Source organism: Oryctolagus cuniculus, chromosome 4 (assembly GCF_051225735.1).
Source record: "Oryctolagus cuniculus isolate XC-2025 breed Fujian yellow rabbit chromosome 4, ASM5122573v1, whole genome shotgun sequence".
NCBI lineage: Eukaryota > Metazoa > Chordata > Mammalia > Lagomorpha > Leporidae > Oryctolagus > Oryctolagus cuniculus.
In genome coordinates this window covers 19,693,965-19,714,168 of record NC_142870.1, presented here as the reverse complement: position 1 = coordinate 19,714,168, position 20,204 = coordinate 19,693,965, and positions in this window count along the sequence as shown.

Sequence of the window (20,204 nt, the reverse complement as noted above, 5' to 3'; positions counted from 1 at the left end):
TTCTTTTCTTTTTTTTTTTTCTTTTTTTTTTTTTCCCGAGAAAGGGACTGTCAGTGACCTCGCCTTTGGTCCTTGTTCTCCCTGTGTCTGCTCAGAGTTAACAGACGTGAACCTTCCGCAAAGCCACTGCTCCTTGATTACATACAAACAGGCCAGTGCGCAGGGTCCAGCTAGTCTAGAATGATCTGGAACCTCCCAGATGTGTCCCCTGCTCCTGAGCTGAAGTAGCGCGTGTCACTGAGGCTACAAGTCCGCAGGGGCTGGCCGGTGGGAGGCGGTGAAGCCGGGGAGGACTCTGGCCCTTCCCCGCGGACTGCACTGCAGCCTGTGGTTCCTGTCACCTGTTTGGTGCACTGCTGGACAGTGTCCAGCCAAGGGGGCTGCAGACTTTCTTCCTGAGGAGTGGGCATTTATCTCCCAGCTCCCTTCCTTGTCATCTTCTCTCTTCCCCTGCCCCAGGTGTTCAGTCCTGACTCACTGTCCTTTGTCCTCAGCAAATGGTCACAAATACTTGTTTCCATGCAGTATGGGTTTACGTGCTTCATGTGGTTTCCCACCTGCAAAAGTGAGGCAGGCCCCTTACTGGCATTCCTGTTTGTAAGTCAGGAAACTGAAGCTATTGAACCCCTCCCACATCTGACAGCAAGTGAATGACAGGAGGAGAGGCAACAAGGAACAGGCTACAGGAAGAACCCAGCTTGGACTCTCCATAGCCCACTGCTTCCCGTACACATTTACCTACAACCAAGATTTCCAATCTGTCTCAGGCTTCTTTGAGGAAAAAAAAAAAAAAGCCCCAAGAGAAGACCCCTGGAAGGTGCAGCAACAGCTATACATTTTGCAGGGTTTGGTGCAAAATGAAAATATGGGCTCTTTGTTCCAAAATTAGGAACCCTAGGATGGCAACAGCAGACGCGCCACGTGTGGGCTGCTGCTGGGTGCAGGGCCTGTGAGACCACACAGGTTGCACATCCATAAATCCGGGCCTGAGAGGGAGGAAGTAGCTTTCAAGAATAACAGATGCTGCTGGAGCATGAAATTCAAACACACAGAGATGAGGTTATAATCTATAAAAATTGGAGTTCTTCGATGTCGCGGTTTCCAGTGCTGGAATTCACCACACTCACACATTGCCTGGTCGAGATGTTCCCTACGGGACGATGCCTCGCTGCTGACCTTGTTAGAATGCTGGGTGTTCTCCATGTGTTGTCCTGAGATCCCAAGCTTTTTACATTTCTCTTCTGCATTTAATGGCCATTGCCTGCCCTGAGGATCTTCCAGAATCCTTTAGCCAGAGCTACAGGCCCAGCGCTAGCCAGAGCCCTAGGAAGCCGGGGAAGGGGCCAAGCATCAGCTTGATCCCCACGTCATCATCATCCCCAGCCTTGGCTCTTGCATTCCTCCATGTGGGAGACATTCACTAGCTCCTCAGTCAGCACATTCTTAGAACAGTCTGGTTACTAGAAAATTCTTCACCCATTGAAAGCCTACATCTCTTTCTTTGAAACTCCCACTCAGATATTCTCGCTGCATCCCCGGTGACCAGGCAGGGCAATTCTTCCCCACACTGCAGATCGTCACAGATTTGCCAGGAGTTCTCATGCTGCTTTTGCCTCCGGAATCCTCTCCTTACAAGATGGAACAGGCACTTCCTTCAGTAGTTGCATCAGCAGCGTAGCTTCTGGTTCCTTCCCCGCCCTGTGTTCTGGTATGTCTACGTGCAATACTTCAAGCATACTCCAACCACTGCAGTGTGGAATAGTCTGTCTAGTGCTGCTTCAGTCTGCAGCCTAACATTCCAGGTGAATTTTTTTTTCTTTAGCAGCTACATCGGACTCCGGTTGGTCACATGTACTACCAAATCTCCCATTTGTATTTCCTGCATAATTCGGCTGAGGTTCTGACTCCCAGCCCCTCAAAATGGAGCTGTGTTTCGAGACAGGATTTTCTCATCTATTAAGATTTTTATTTATTTGTTTGAAAAAGTTACAGAGAGAGAGAGAGAAATTCCACCTGCTGGTGCACTCCACAGTTGGCTGTTATGGTAGAACTGGGCCAGGCCAAAGCCAAGAGCCAAGAACATCTTCCAGGTCTCCTACGTGGGTAGCATGGGCCCAAGCACATGGGCCATCCTCTGCCACTTTCCCCAGGCCATTAGCAGGGAGCTGGATCAGAAGTGGAGGAGACATGAACTAACACCCATAAGGGATATCAGCATTGCTGTCTATGGCTTTATTCGTTACACCACTGGCCCTGGAGATAGGGGTCTTTACAGAGATAACGGAGTTAAAATTAGGTCATTAGGTGGAGTCCTAACCCAGTCCCAGTATGACCAGTGTCCTCATAAGAAGAAATGAGGACACACGAACCTGCAGAGGAAGGACTCTGTAAAGACACAAAGAGATGGCATCTGCAGCCAAGAAGAGGGCCCTCAGAGGACACCAACCCAGCTGACACTTTTATCTCGGACTTCCATCCTCCAGAATGCAAGAACACAACTTTCTGTTGCTGAAGCCACCCAACCCGCTGTATTTTATCAGGCCAGCCCTAACAAGCAATAAGGGGCTCACGGTCTTCCTCACACTTAACAATGTCTTTCGGTGATGTTCACGGCACACAGACAAGATGACAGGGTATAGCAGTCCACAACTGTGGTCACCTAGTGACTAGCATGGTCCTGTCCTGGCTTAGACCTTGCCTAGACTCTGCCAGGGCCTGCCAGTTAACACTGGCTCTCAACTCAGCAATTCTTAGGTGAGTACCTCAGTAACACTGTGCTAATCAAAGGCCCAGATTTGTGGGTGATTTGCTTTTTACTTATGCCCAAGGATGAAATGACTTTTTACACTTTCCCTTTTTAAAAGGAAAAAAAATGTGGAACATTTTATCAAAGCCAAAACTTGTATTGGTATTTAAAGTCTGTGTCAAGAAGTGGATATTTAGCACAGCAGTTAGTATCAGAGTGCCTCCATTCCAGTACTTTTTTTTATTTTTATTTTTATTTTATTTTATTTTGATGGCCTATGGCCATGGCCAGCACTCAATGACAAGCATTGTCGTTTAATGACAAGCATTGAAGCTGAGGCATGGTACTGGTACAGAAACAGATGGATAGACCAATGGAACAGAATTGAAACACCAGAAATCAACCCAAACATCTACAGCCAACTTATATTTGATCAAGGATCTAAAACTAATTCCTGGAGCAAGGACAGTCTATTCAATAAATGGTGCTGGGAAAATTGGATTTCCACGTGCAGAATCATGAAGCAAGACCCCTACCTTACACCTTACACAAAAATCCACTCCACATGGATTAAAGACCTAAATCTACGACCTGACACCATCAAGTTACTAGAGAACATTGGAGAAACCCTTCAAGATATTGGCACAGGCAAAGAATTTCTGGAAAAGACCCGGGAGGCACAGGCAGTCAAAGCCAAAATCAACTATTGGGATTGCATCAAATTGAGAAGTTTCTGTACTGCAAAAGAAACAGTGAGGAGAGTGAAAAGACAACCGACAGAATGAGAAAAAATATTTGCAAACTATGCAACAGACAAAGGGTTAATAACCAGAATCTACAAAGAGATCAAGAAACTCCACAAAAACAAAACCAACAACCCACTTAAGAGATGGGCCAAGGACCTCAATAGACATTTTTCAAAAGAGGAAATCCAAATGGCCAACAGGCACATGAAAAAATGTTCAAGGTCATTAGCAATCAGGGAAATGCAAATCAAAACCACAATGAGGTTTCACCTCACCCCGGTTAGAATGGCTCACATGCAGAAATCTACCAACAACAGATGCTGGCGAGGATGTGGGGAAAAAGGGACACTAACCCACTGTTGGTGGGAATGCAAACTGGTCAAGCCACTATGGAAGTCAGTCTGGAGATTCCTCAGAAACCTGAAGATAACCCTACCGTTCGACCCAGCCATCCCACTCCTTGGAATTTACCCAAAGGAATTTAAATTGGCAAACAAAAAAGAGGTCTGCACCCTAATGTTTATTGCAGCTCAATTCACAATAGCTAAGACCTGGAACCAACCTAAATGCCCATCAACGATAGACTGGATAAAGAAATTATGGGATATGTACTCTTTAGAATACTATACCGCAGTAAGAAACAATGAAATCCAGTCATTTGCAACAAAATGGAGGAATCTGGAACACATCATGCTGAGTGAAATAAGCCAGTCCCAAAGGGACAAATACCATATGTTCTCCCTGATCGGTGACGACTGACTGAACACCAAGAGGGAAACCTGTTGGAGTGAGGTGGACACTATGGGAAATGGTGGCTTGATCAGCATAGCCCTGACTGTTAATGAACAACTTAATACATTATCCCTCTTAGTAGTTTTTTTTATCTGTTCTACTTAATATGACTGGTTTAGATCTGAAATTGATGCACAGTTATTCTTAAGTGTTGAAAATTAACTGAAATGTGATCCCTGTTGAACATGGTGGTGGGAATGGGAGAGGGAAGAGATGTATAATTTGGGACATGCTCAGGCTGACTTGCCCCAAGTGGTGGAGTTGGAAGCATACCAGGGGATTCCAATTCAATCCCATTGAGGTGGCATGTACCAATGCCATCTCACTGTTCCAGGTGATCAGTTTCAGTTCACAGTTGGTCATGGTGAAGGGACTGGGAGTCAAAGGGAGCACATAGACAAGTCTAGTACCTGCTAACGCTAACTGATGGAGTAAATAAAGGGGAGAGTGATCCAACATGGGAAGTGAGAATCTCAGCAGACTCATAGAATGGCAGATGTCCTAAATAGCACTCTGGCCTCAGAATCAGCCCTAAAGGCATTCAGAGCTGGCTGAAAAGCTCATGAGAGTATTTCAGGCATGGAAAGCCAAGACACTCTGGCAAAAGATCTCTGCGAGTGAGATCCCAGTGGAAAGAACAGGCCATCAAAGAAGGAGGTACCTTTCTCTGAAGGGAGGAGAGAACCTCCACTTTGACTATGACCTTGTCTAAACAAGATAAGAATCGGAGAACTCAGAGGGCTTCCATAGCCTTGGAAACTCATGACTGGAGCATAGGGAGATTACTGATGCCATAGACAGGAGTGTCAATTGGTAAAGTCAACAACAGGAGTCACTGTGCACTTACTCCTCATGTAGGATCCCTATCCTTAATGTGCTGTACATTGAGATTTAATGCTATAACGAGTACTCAAACAATATATTTCACTTTGTGTTTCTATGGGGGTGCAAACTGTTGAAATCCTTACTTAATGCATACTAAACTGATCCTCTGTAAAAAAAAAAAAAAAAAAAAAAAAAAAAGAAATTATCAATTCCCAACTTGACTCTCACTGGGATTAAACATGACAATAGGTCTGCTCTGATTTCATCATCATTTTAAAAAATCATCTATTATTTTTCACTTTATGTTTCTGTGTGGGAGCAAACTGTTGAAATCCATACTTAATGTATACTAAGCTGATCTTCTGTATATTAAGATAATCGAAAATGAATCTTGATGTGAATGGAAGGGGAGAGGGAGTGGGAAAGGGGAGGGTTGTGGGTGGGAGGGACGGTATGGGGGGAAAGCCATTGTAATCCATAAGTCGTACTTTGGAAATTTATATGCATTAAATAAAAGTTTAAAAAAAAAAAAAAAAAAGAAAGAAATGAACCTGTGCAGTATGGGTTAGTCCATTCAACTCCATTTACATTACCACTATGGCTGGGAAATTTTAAAAGAAAACTGATAGATTCACTTCCCTTGAAGATTTTTTTAAAGATTTTTTATTTATTTGAAAGTCAGATTTACACAGAGAGAAGGAGAGGCAGAGAGAGAGAGTGAGAGAGAGAGAGAGAGAGAGAGAGAGAGGTCTTCCATCCATTCCATCCCCAATTGGCTGCAATGGCTGGAGCTGCGCCCATCTGAATCCAGGAGCCAGGAGACTATTCTGGTTCTCCCACATGGGTGCAGAGGCCCAAGGACTTGGCCATCTTCTACTGCTTTCCCAGGCCACAGCAGAGAGCTGGATCAGAAGTAGAGCAGCTGGGTCCTGAACCAGCACCCATATGGGATGCCTGCACTGCAGGCGGCGGCTTTACCCACTACACCACAGCCCGGCCCCCCACTTAAATATTTTTATGTTTACATGGGGAAAATATCTGGGGAGAAAAAGGCCTAATGAAAAAAATACATTATTAAGTACAATTTGATGTAAAACATTGTATACATGAATGTGAATTCATAAGAACAAATTGGAGTTAAAGACCTGTAGCACTGGGGAGGGTGAATTCAGAATATTAAGAGGAATATTTTTGTAGGGGATTTGAAAGTAATCGTAATGAAAGAAGAAAAGAGGGAAAGAAGGAAGATGTTGTAAGGAAAGATCAACAAATCCATCAAGAGTGTTCACGATGGGAATGATACATGGAGTTAGCCATAGAGGGGAATCTTTGTGTAAGAATGCTGAGGCCAGCACTGTGGCTCACTAGGCTAATCCTCTGCCTGTGGCGCCGACACCCTGGGTTCTAATCCCGGTTGGGGCGCCGGATTCTGTCCCGGTTGCTCCTCTTCCAATCCAGCTCCCTGCTGTAGCCCGGGAAGGCAGTGGAGGATGGCCCAAGTGCTTGGGCCCTGCACCCACATGGGAGACCAGGAGGAAGCACCTGGCTCCTGGCTTCGGATGGGCGCAGTGCGCCAGCTGTGGTGGCCATTTGGGGGGTGAACCAACGGAAGGAAGACCTTTCTCTCTCTCTCTCTCTCTCTCTCTCACTCACTGTCTAACTCTGCCTGTCAAAAAACAAAAACAAAAAATAAAACAAACAAAAATGCTGAGGAATTTAGGTAAGATGGGCAACTACTCACTACAATTTTGCTAGTCCCAATATGGCATATTTTAACACTTCTGGAGAAGGTATGTCAGTAGGGACAGGAATAGGGAGATTTGTGCGGTGAAGAAATTGGGATTGGAAAGAATAGGAAGAATACACCAGAGGTTCTAGGTATAATCATAGATGGGATCAGTGAAAAGTTGTGAAAAAATCATGGTAGGACGCCCTTGAGGACGTACAGACAAGAACTCATTGAATATTCATGAGCTGAATTGGGTTAACAGCACTTCATATCACAGATGAGGAGGCGAGAGAAGTTGAATCAGCCACTAAGGGGTACATCAGGGAGGATTGGTACTCAGATTTCTCACTTGGACATCTTTAATTATGATGCTTGCCTGCCAAAGGGAAAAGGTAATTTGAAACTTTTTTTTAAAATAAGAAAGATAATTAATTTGTATTTAGGAATCAGAAGTACATTCAATGGGAAGTGACATGAGTATGGTAAGTAAAGTCTGAACGGAAGGTGAAATGTAGGTGAAGGCTGAGAGTTAATTGGGAATATTGTCCATCAGAACTAATAATTTATTCTCATCAGCCAATGTGATGAAAACTATTCAGGTGAAGTAAATAACATCATGTTACAAATAAGCAAGTATGTTTAATATTTCCTCATAGGAACCCAGTGATCACTTGGAGATACACCTGTGTGTTAGAGTGTTCCAGAGAAACAGACCAGATATGTGTGTGTGTGTGTGTGTGTGTGTGTGTATGCAAATGGAAGAACCAGAGAAGATGCTCGTGTAATTCTGAGTCAGAGACTGAAGGTCTCAGATTCAGGGCGGTCAGTGGTATAAATCCTAGAATCTAAAGGCTCAAGAACCTGGAAATCTGATGTCCAAAGCCACAGATTGATGTGATTGATGTCCATCTCCAGAAGAGAACAAATTTGTTATTTGTCTGCTTTTTTCCTAGTCCCATCCTCAGTGGGTTGAATGATGTTCACCCACATTGGTGAGGGTGGATTTTCTTTCCCCAGTCTACTGCATCTAATTCTAATCTGCTCCAGATGCGCCCTCACAAATGCATCCAGAAATAATGTTTTACCAGCTATCTGGGCATCCCTTAACTCAGTCTAGTCGACACATGTGAGATATAATTGAATTATATTTTCATTTCCTCATTTTCCAACATACAGCTACATTGGAATAATGAATTTTAAGAATAACATCTCTTGCACAATTTCCAAGCTATGTACTGTGGGACCACCTGTGGCAGTATGTCACTGGGTGTTACATGCTTATGTGTAAAGAGTTCTGTCATCAAATAACTTTCAGAAATAAGGGGTTAAATAAAGTTACACAAATATCCCCACGCTTTAAAATGTTAGCATGCAGTTTGAATTTTAAAGAGAGTATGCAGCATCCGTCCATTTCCCTGGTTTTGTTTTTTGTTTATTAAATCAGCTCTTGGGACTTGTCTTTTACAAAGCCAGCTTTAGGAAACTCTGCTTTGCTTGTATCCTAATTAGACCTCTGTAGAAATGAAGGTTTCTAGTGTACATTTTTGTCAAAGCAGATGTTTAGCTTAGCAGTTAAAACCCCTGCCTCCTATGTTGGAGTAACTGGACTCCAGCTTATGACTTCATCTTATTGTTAATGCACATCCTGGGGGGAAGCAGGTTATGGCTCAAGTAATTGGATTCCTGACACTGACGTGAGAGACCTCGATTGAGTTCCTGACTCCTGATTTGGGCCCCCATCTTGGCCTAGGGCCATTGCCGACATTTGGAGAGTGAACCAGTCAATGGGAGCTATCTGTCTGTCTCTCTCTTTGTCTCTGATTCTCCAATAATTTTTAAACAGCAGATGGGTTCTTTCCACTGAAAGATGTTTCTAAACATGACCTTGAAGATAAATGAATAAAGGAAGAAAGTAGAAATATTAGGATGATAGATACTTTAAAGTAGGACATAACATGCCATAAAAAGCATCTTGAAAGTTTAAAGTAAGAGCTAAAATATATGTTAACAAGAGACATACCGGATTAGAGTTTCTGAATATTTATTGCACAAATGTGCAAGTGTGTGACCAGCTTGTTCTCAGTTTGGGAGAGAAATGGGACAGAATTCAATTCACATTTGGGATTGCTTCTTGTTGAGTGTTCCTATGTGAAAAGGAGGAAGTACTGCTAACTTTACTAAGATAAGCCTCAGGATAAGACTTGAGTTCCCTTTAATTACCCAGGAGAGGGGCCCTCCAGGAGTGGTCACAACCCCTTCCAAGACGCTCAGAGCATTCTAGGGAGGATGCTTGAAGGGGACAGCAGTGGGTTAATTTTCAGAGATGCCTTTGCTGAGATTTCTCATAAAGTATACATGGAGCGCAAGGGCATAAGGAGATATAGAGCTCTCAGGGTCAAAAAATAAATCTGAATTTTTATAGTTTTTCTCTGTTAGTCCTTATTGAAAAAGTCATTTACCACTAATGGTGTCAAGTGGCCCTGTCAGCTCTCATTATTGAACAAAAAAAGAAAAATAAGGAAAAGGTTTCGGGAGCCAAGTCTGAAAAGGAATGTTGTTCTTTCTGTTTTCCAACTATCAGTGAAAACAGATTGTGTTATCTAAACCTCACAGAGACAACGGTTATAGAGCCACCTTGTCTGGTGAATTTGTGAAGCCTGGTAAGAGATACTGAATAACAAGCCCATTTCCTGTTTCAGAGGAAGAGTAAAATGAGATGGAAATAAACAGGAAAAATTGTGAAAACACAAGTCTTGGTTTTAAGATAATTCCAGAATGCTAACATATACACTGGCATAAATCCTGGAAAATATCAAATAGAATAGTAATTTTTGACTTTCATGAGCAAATGAGTCATAGATTGCCTAAAGTCAGTTGTACCCTTTCAGCCTTAACAACACTGAGAGCTACTGGGAATTTAAAAAATATCAGATTCTATCAACATTGTTCATGTTTTTCCACCAAAATCTGTAAGCAACAACAAAAGCATATGCAGGCCATGCCTGGAAAAACATCTTAGCAGGCCAACATACTGGAAACCAAACTGAAGTAAATTCAAGTCTCTAATACTGTCTCATTGGTCCAAGTAATTCAACACCTAGAAAATATCCAGGGAGGGTATTTTATCAATTGAAACAAAGAAGCGCAGGCAAACACTGTGACAGGCATTCACTCACAGGCCTATTTATTTTTGGAGTAAGCCCTTCCATCAGCCAAGGCACAGCACAGCCTAGCGCTTTCCTGGTCCCTTGGGAATGAGAAGCAGTTGCTATCACAGGTGGGATTAACTTTTCTCTGAGTACGTGGCAACTCCATCCTGATATTTTAGGTTCAGAACTCTAACCTTTCCCACTAGAGGAAACATGTGGAGCAGCCTGCCCAGAGGACTTTTTCCTCTGGTAAGGAAGAATTTGCTGTGTCACAGTTCCCCTTCAATCTGAACACTATAGTGTACCTCTTCTCCCCGATTTGTGCTCCAGGGCGGTTTGCACGCTTTCTTTAACAACTCTATTCCAGTTCCTGTGAGTTGAAGAACAATCTAGAATTACAGTATTTAGAACTAAAAGGTATGGAATGGTCACATAGGCCAAGGCTTAACTTGCATACCGTCTTGATTATTTATTGGAAAGCTTAACCTGGGTCCCCTTGGCTTCTGATCCCATTCATGCTCCGGTGCTCTCTCCAGGCCTGTCATGAAATCAATGGCGCACTGAAACCAGCCCCACATATGAAATGGTGACATTTTTTTCTCACCCACCGTTGGGATTTCTTTCTAGAATCTTCAAGTTGGAACCCCACAAACTTGAAATCCCCTGTTGGGTTCTTCCATGGAGGCAGTTGTCTCTGCAATATTCTTGGGGCACCCATCCAGTTTCTAATTCCTTATTTTCCAGTATTGGGAGCCAGCTTCAGGAAGCATTTCACTAAAATTTTTCTGTTGTAAGACTGAGATAAAGTTTGCCTTCACTTTTACCCATGAGCCCCATTGCTGCCACACAGAGTAGTAGTGCTCATTGCAAAGAGAGACTCTGCTTTCATCCACAGCACTCTCCTTCAGAATTGTTAAAAGTTATTCCATGGGCCGGCGCTGCGGCTCACTAGGCTAATCCTCTACCTGCGGCACCGGTACTCCAGGTTTTAGTCCCGGTTGGGGCACCGGATTCTGTCCCAGTTGCTCCTCTTCCAGTCTAGCTCTCTGCTGTGGCCTGGGAAGGCAGTGGAGGATGGCCCAAGTGCTTGGACCCTGCACCCGCATGGGAGACCAGGGGGAAGCACCTGGCTCCTGGCTTCGGATCGGTGCAGCGTGCCGGCCATAGTGGCCATTTAGGGGGTAAACCAGCGGAGGGAAGACCTTTCTCTCTCTCTCTCCCTCTCTCACTGTCTGACTCTGCCTGTCAAATTAAAAAAAAAAAAAGTTATTCCATGTTCTCTTGGACTTCTCTTCTCAAAACTAAACGTCTACTTTTCTTACACTGTCCGTCATAGGATATAGCTGTTAGATGCCTCATGGTGCTGAACTGTGAACGTGTTCCTTTTTCAGATGACTATATTTTTTTCATCCACTCACTCATCAACTATTTAACAATCATCTACCAAGTTGAGGGATCTTTTTAAAAATAGCATGTAGGGGGCTGGCGCTGTGGCGCAGCAGGTTAAAGCCCAGCCCTGCAGGGCCAGCATCCCATATGGATGCCAGTATGTGTTTCAGCTGCTCCTCTTCTGATCGAGCTCTCTGCTGTGGCCTAGGAAAGCAGTAGAGGGTGGCCCAAGCCCTGGGCCCCTTCACCCACGTGGGAGACCTGGAAGAAGCTCCTGGCTCCTGGCTTTGGATCGGCACAGCTCTGGCCATTGCGGTCATTTGGGGAGTAAACCAGCAGAATGGGAGACACCTCTCTCTCTCTGGCCCTCTCTCTGTAACTCTTTCAAATAAATAAAATAATAAAAAGTAATGTGTAAATAAGAAAGTATGGAACATGGTACATAATGATACAGGTTATGGCAAAAAATGAGCAGAGCAATGAGAAATGGAGACCGTGTGTATGGGGTTAGAGGTCAGAGGCTTGCCCTTGTTTCTAGCTATCTAGGGATAGCCCTCACCGGTGGGGTGACTTTCAGGCAAGCACTGGGAGATGAAAGTGGGGACTTGCAACTGCTTTAAGGGAGAGGATAGTGGGAAGCAGGAATGGGTGTGACAGAGTTTGAGAGTAGCAAAGTAGCCCTTTGGGGATGTAAGGTAGTGGCAGGAGGGAAGGTCAGGAAGGTTGCTTTGTGTTGAACTGTGTCCCCTCAAAACTCCTATATTGAAGCCCTAACCCTCAGTACCTCAAATGGGACTGTGTTTAGAGGCAGGCTTTTTAAAGAGGTAATGAAGTGAACATGAGCTCATGAGGATGGGCCCTAATCCAGTATCACTGATGGCCTCCCAGAAAGAGATTAGGACCCAGACATGTACAAAGGAAAGACCCTGGTAAGATCCAAGGGTAACCCAGTTGTCTACATACAGTGGAGAGAGTACTCAGAATAAACTAACCCTGCTAACACCTTCACCTCAGATTTCCAGTCTCCAGAATGATCAGAAAATAAGTTTCTTATTCAAGATGTCATCCCCTACACCAATGTCATGGAGTGTTTCCCCTATGCTTTCTTCTAGCAACTTTAGGTCTTAAATGTAGATCTTTGATCCATCTGGAGTTGATTTTCATATCTGGTGAGAGATATGAATGTAATTTCATTCTTCTACATGTATAAATACAGTTTTGCCAACACTTTTTGTTGAAGAGATTATCCTACTCCGTTTTATTGTCTGAGCACTTTTGTAAAAATTGGTTGGCTGTATGTATGTGAATTAACTTCTGGGCTTTCTATCTTGTTCCACTGATCTATGTATCAGTTTTTATGCCTGTAGCATGTGTTTTTTTTTTTTTTTTTTTTTTTTTTTTTTTTTTTTTTTCGGACAGGCAGAGTGGACAGTGAGAGAAAGAGACAGAGAGAAAGGTCTTCCTTTACCGTTGGTTCACCCTCCAATGGCCGCTACGGCTGGTGCGCTGTGGCCGGCACACCACGCTGATCCGAAGCCAGGAACCAGGTGCTTCTCCTGGTCTCCCATGCGGGTGCAGGGCCCAAACACTTGGGCCATCCTCCACTGCACTCCTGGGCCATAGCAGAGAGCTGGCCTGGAAGAGGGGCAACCGGGACAGAATCCGGTGCTCCGACCGGGACTAGACCATGTTGTTTTAATAACTATAGCTTTGCACTATGCTTTGAAATCAGATATTTTGATGCCACCCACTTGATTTTTCTTGTTCAGGATTGATTTTACTGTTTGGGGCCTTTTGTGATTACATCTAACTTTTAGGATTACTTGCTTCTAATTCTGTAAAGAATGTCTTTGGTATTTTGATAGGACTTGCATTGAATCTGTAGATTGCTCTAAGTAGTGTGGACATTTTAATGATATTGATTCTTCTGACTCATAAGGAATACCTTTCCATTTTTTTGTATGTGATTTCTTTCATCAATGATAATTTACATTGTGTAGGTCTTTCACTTCTTTGTTAAATTTGTTTCTATATATGAAATTTGTGTACCTTAAGTAAAAGCTACAAAAATTTTATTTCTAAATATTTGATTTTTTTGTTCCTTATATGAATAGGATTTATTTCTTGATTTCTCTTCCTGTGAGTTCATCATTAACATACAAGAAAGCTACTGGCTTTTTGTATGTTATTTTGTAACCTACAATTTATTGAATTGGTTTTTCAATTCTCATAGCTTTTTGGTGGAGTGTTTAGGTTTTTCCATGAGCAACACCATGTCATCTGCACACAGGGATAATTTGAGTTCCTCTTTTCCGATTTTGATGCCCTTTATTTCTTTCTCCTCCCTAACTGCTCTTGCTAAAACTTCTAGTACTATGTTGGATAAGAGTGACAAAAGTGGACAACCTTGTCTGGTTCCAGATCGGAGGGGAAATGCTTTCAGCTTTTCCCCATTCAGTATGATATTGGCTGTTGGTTTGTAATTTATAGCCTTTATAATTTTGAGGAATGTTCCTCCTATACTCAATTTATGGAGGGTGTTTATCCATTTATCTGATGATGGACACCTTGGTTGATTCCAAGTAATTCCTATTGTGAAAGATGCTGCTACTGATATGGTGGTTCACGTATTTCTTTGATACAATATGTTTGAGTCTTTTGGGTATATACCCAGTAATGTAGTTGCTAGATAACATGGGGTATTGAATCTTATCAAATGCTTTCTCTTCATCTATTGAGATGACATTTTTTTCTGCATTTTATTGATGTGATTTATGATACTTATTGATTTGTGAATGTGAACCACCCTTCATCTCTGGGATTTATCCTACTTGATTGTGATGTATGATCTTTTTGATGTGGTTTTGGATGTAATTTGCAAGTATTTTTTTTGAGAGACTTTGCATCCGTGTTCATTAAGAATATAGATTTGTAGTTTTTTTTAATGTCATGTCTTTGGTTTTGGTATCAAAACAATGCTGGCCTCATAAAAAGAGTTTAGCAGAGTTCTATCCTGTTCAATATCTTGGTATATTTTGAAGAGTATTGGAGTTACTTCCTCTGAATGTTTCATAGAATTCAATAGTAAAGCCATCAAGTCCTGGACTTTTCCATGATGGAAGACTTTTGATTACTGCTTCAATCTCATTGCTTATTATGGGGCTGTTTAGGTTGGCTATATCTTCTTGATTTAGTCTAGGCAGGTTATATGAATCCAGGAATTTATCCATTTCTTTGAAGTTTTTCTGTTTATTATCATATAGAACTTCATAGTAGTTTCTTAGGATACTTTATATTTCAGTGCTGTTAGTTGTAACATCATCTTTTTCATCTCTAATTTTATTTATTTGAGTTTTTGCTATTTCTTTCTAGAGGTTTATCTATTAAGACCCCCAAAGCACATGCAACAAAGGCAAAACTAAGCAAATGCAATATCAAACTGAGAAGCTTTTCAAAGCAAAGAAAATTATCAACAGAGTGAAGAGACATCCAACAGAATGGGAAAAAAATATTTGCAAACCATCTATCTGACAAAGGATTAATATCCCAAATATACCAACAACATAAAACACTCAACAACAACAAAACAACCAGTCCATTTGAGAAATGGACAAAGGACTTCAACAGACAGTTATCAAAGGAAGAAATATGAACAGCCAACAAATATATGAAAAAAATGCTATGCATTATTGGACAACAGGGAAATGCAAATCAAAACCACAATGAGATATCACCTCCCCCTTGTGTCAGAATGGCTAAAATTGAAAACAAAGAGAGTAACAAATATAGAGAAAGGGAAACACTCATATACTGTTGATGGGAATCAGAATTAGTGGAAAACAGTGTGAACATTTCTTAAAAACCTAGGAACAGACCTGCCATATTATCTGGCTACCCCAATACTGGGTATATACCCAAAAGACTTGAATATATTATATCAAAGAGATACCTGCAGCACCATGTTCACAGCAACACTGTTCACAGTAGCCAAAATTTTAAATCAACCAAGGTGTCCATCATCAGCTGAACGGATAAAGCAAATGTGGTCTATATGCACAGTGGGATATTATTCAGTTATAATAAAAGAATTAAATTCTACCATTTGTAGGAAAATGGACACAACTGGAGGACATCACTTTGAGTGAAATAAGCTCAGGTCTCTCATGTGGGTCCTAGATGGGATTGAGGAGGGGAATTTGAGTCAGCAATTATAAAAATATTCTTTTTGAAGACTTTTGTTGTGAAAGAGGAAAGAAGGTGTATAGTAGCTAAAATGAAATACCATCAGAGGATTATTTATTTGCATTTTGATAACCTTATTTAAAGGTATATCCTTTAGTACCAGACATAATAGTAATTGTTGAGGTTACCTCTGCTAATTCAGTATTAATGCTGATATATTAAAAATATTTAATTATATCCGTATTTTTGGATAGCTAAAAATTTATCTATAAAACATGGTTTGCAAAAGTTATGGATAAGGTATACTGAGGTTCTTTGGTTTCTTTATCTATAACATGAAGCAATCAGTCACAGTCATTCTGGATGAACTCTTGCTACACATTATACGAAATAACCATCCACAACACTTCAACATTGTCCATTTCCTTGTAGCCACTGATTGACGAAGAAATCCTGAACACTACCCATGCAATGTCATAATCATAAAGGTACCTACTTGACTTTTCTTAAGACACAGCATGGGGCATTAGGGAAAGGACATTCTCTTCCTCTAAAATAAACTTCTAACTTGGAAGCAATGGCAGTTTTATAAAAGCAGTCCTTATTAAAAACTCCTGGAGTTTTAAATCTAGCCTGAACCTCTATTACTGGGGTAAAGTAAATTTTCAAAGTGATAATTTATTTTGAGTTACTAATGCAATAAAACTAATTTTCTTGATGGAACTAGATTAAGGCAGTAGATTCTGCATAAAAATATTTATTATGGTACAAACCCCACCTGTTTTCTAAAAAAAATAATGATAACTTAATGAATATGCCAAACTTACTAGACTTGCATTTTTTACTTTATATAAAATGTTCTCAAATTAAAATGCAATTCCCACATAGCAATAAAGTTCTCATCTCTGGATTATCTATTGCTTGCATTTACGCTGCCTAGAATGTTAACCCTGATTATGCCTTAAAAAATTCTTTTGTGGACTGGTGTTGTAGAATAGAGAGTTAAGTCACTTCCTGCAACTCCAGCATCCCATATGGGCACCAGTTCAAATCCTGGCTGCTTCACTTTCCATCTAGCTTCCTACTAATGCACCTGGGAAAGCAATGGAGGACAGCCCAAGGGGTTGGGCCTCTTTGACCCATGTGGGAGACCTGGAAGAAGCTCCTGGCTCCTGGCTTTGGATCAGCAAAGCTCCGGCCATTGTGGCCAATTGGGGCGTGAACCATTGGATGGAAGACCTCTCTCTCTCTCTCTCTCTCTCTCTCTCTCTCTCTCTCTTCCACCATCTCTGTGACTCTGTCTTTCAAATAAATATTTAAAGAAAAATTTCATTTGTGAAATATTGATTTGATGTAAACTTCAACACTTATAGTTTAACATAAATAGAGTAGGCTGTCATTTTTAATACCATTTAAATACAACATATTCATCCAATATCGAAAATTAGATCAATGTTAGAAATTAAGATTCATAGTTTTTCCCAGACTTATAATTAGCATTTCACATTTATCTATTAAGAAGGTTGTTTTAAGTGGAAGATATTACAGTGTAACTGTATGTAAATGGAAATGATTTAGTAACAAGAGAAAACTGAGCAAGAAAGAAAGGAAACAACTGTTGGAACAATGTCTTAGAGTAGATAAAAAGGAACAGCAGACAGTATGTACATGGTGGAGTTAGTCTTAAATAATCCAACATTTATAGCTGTGTTGCTTTATAGTTGTCACTAGCCACATGTAAGTTTAATTATAAATAAAGAACATTTAAAATTTAATTCCTCAGTTCCACTAGCCATATTTTTTCTTTTTAAAAAGATTTATTTATTTGAAAGGCAGTTACAGAGAAAGAAAGGGAGACAGACACACACACATACAGAGAAAGGGGGGCAGGAATCATCCACTCAAAGTCTGGACCAAGCCAAAGCCAGAAGTGAACAACTCCATCTGAGTCTCCTACATGGGTGGCGGGGTCCCAAGTACTCGGGCCATCTTCCATTGCCCTGCCAGGTACAGTAGCAAGAAGCTGGATTGGAAGCAGATTAGCTGGGACTTTAACTGGTTCTTTGACATGGGATGTTGACATTGCAAGTGGTGGCTTCATTTGCTTCCACACAGTGCTGGCCCCATTAACAATATTTCCAGTGTTCAATATCACATGTGGGGCAGGCATTTGGCACAGCAGTTAAGACACCACTTTGAGATAACTACCTCTTCCATCAGAGTGCCTGGATTTGAGTCCAGGCTCTGCTTCCAATTTCAGTTTCCTGCTAACATGCACCCTGAGAGACAGCAGGTGTTGGATCAAGTACTTGGGTCCTTGGCACCCACATGGGAGACGTGGATTGAATTCCAAGTTCCTGGCTTTGGTCTGGCCCAGCCCTGGCTATTGTGGGCGTTTGAAGAGTGAACCAGCAAATGAAAAATCTCTATCTCCCTGCTTTATAAATGAATAAAAACAAATGTTTTACCTGAAAAAAATAGCACATGTGACTAGTGACTACAGTACTAGATAGCACCAACAAAGGATGTTTTGATCATCATAGAAAGTCTTATTGGATAGTCTTAGGCTGAGTAGGGAGGGAGGGCAGGCACATGTATGGACACACACATAAGTTTGTGGGTTTATGTGGTGGTGGGAGGTGTTTTCCTGATTTATTCTCTTTTCTCAATTAAATAGGAAGGAATGCCATGGGCTATGATTAAAGACAGAGCAGGAGGTGTAGCTCTGAGGAAAAGGTACATGCTTTGTTTTAGGTATGGGGTTGTCTCTGCCAAAACGCATATTGAAATTTGATTTCCATTGTGGTGGTTTTGGGAGCTGAAGTCTTTAAGAGGTAATCAGGCAATTAAAAGGCCTGATTAGTTACCTGGAGAGAGAGCAAGCTTTTTTTTTTTTTTTAAGATTTATTTATTTATTTGAAAGGCAGCGTTAGAGATACAGAGAGGGAAGACAGTAAGAGGGGTCTTCTATCCACTGTTTCACTCTCCAAATGGTTGCAATGGCCAGGGCTGGGCAAAGCTGTAAGCCAGGAGCCTGGAATCCAACCGGGCCTCCCACATAGGTCAGAGGCCACATACTTGGGCCGTCCTCCATTGCTTATCCAGGCACATTAGCAGGGAGCTGGATGGGAAGTGGAGCAGCCAGGACTTGAACCAGGGCTCTGTATGGGACACCAGAATCACAAGCAGTGGCTCAACCCACTGAGCCACAATACTGCTCCAGAGCAGTCATTGCAAAGTAACTGCCCTTTGTATGTAATCTCTTCTGCACAAACCCACCTGCCCTCCCACCATGCTGTGATGCAGCACAAGGCCCTCGCCAGATGCAGCCGTGTGCCCACACTCCAGAACCCTGAGCCGAAATAAACTTCTTTCCTTTACCAATTATCCAGGGACAGGTATAATACTGTGGAAACAGAAAGGAAACTAATGCAGTGCAGAATGTTTCTGTAGGAGGTAGGGACTGGATAGACAGGAGGAAAATAGTAGGTTTGCTGGACTAATTTAAAGTGCATTATAATAGGTGACTCATTTATGGCCACCAGTTAGCATGCTGGCTGTTTTCCTTCAGCCATGTTCACAAGGAAGAATACAGTGTTAGATTGGCTGGGAAGTTGGCACTCATCCACCAAGTAGCTGTGTATTAGACTCACCTGATCTTTAAAAAAAACCAGAAGACTCATCCCCTAAGACTGAGGTTCTGATTGATGCCTTTTAAAATGGAGCCTGGGGAGCGATCTACTTAAAGCTGCCATGGTGATTGTAATGCACAAATTTGGAGAGAAGCACTGAGTTAGGGTGAGGTTGTAAAGGCCACATACACGGAAGAGGTGAGAGATGTGCAGCTTTGCCACTGAGGGGCCATGGATTCCACCAGGGGCAAAGAAAGGAATTCAAGAGCTGGGGAGAGGAATAGAGATAGGATCAGAGTGGGAGTATTTGAGGCTGATGGGTGATGAGCATTGAGCTGGGAATCCAGGGCTTCTTGGATGACTGATACAGAATGGATACAGGTTTGCCATAGCGGTCTAAATCAGCAACATAATGCAAACCACAGAAATAATTTTAAACTTTTTGTTAACCTCATTAAGGAAACAAGTAGATGATTTTAATAATATAATTTATGTTGATCTATGCAAACTGTTAGTTCAATATGTGTTCAGTATAAAGTATATTAATGAGATATTTTATGTCCTTTTCTTGTAGTACTTCATTTTGTGTGCATTGAATTCTTAAGGCACAACTCGGTTTAGACCCATATTAGGTGCCCAATAGCCACATGTTCAGTGAACAGTCCAGGATTGCACAGTAGTGGTGAGATTGTAAGTGCTGAGTGATGTCTATGCAGCACCCTTTCAGAATACAAACTGTAATGTGTTCAATCTTAAATAAGCCAGCTATGATTATATATAATTACAGTCTTATCTAATCCAATCTGGCTTTTCCATAAAAGTATCATGAGAGTCTTAGTCATATTCTGTTTAGGTCCAAAAATGCCATGTGAGCCACACTGATCTAACAGAGGTTAACCTGGAGTACATTTCCTGGTGAATCCATGTCAGTTTCAGCTTCCCTGTGTGTTCTCATGTCAACCATTTAAGAGTGTGGTCCACCTGCTTACTCTTCTTTGTGATCTTTTCTTTTTT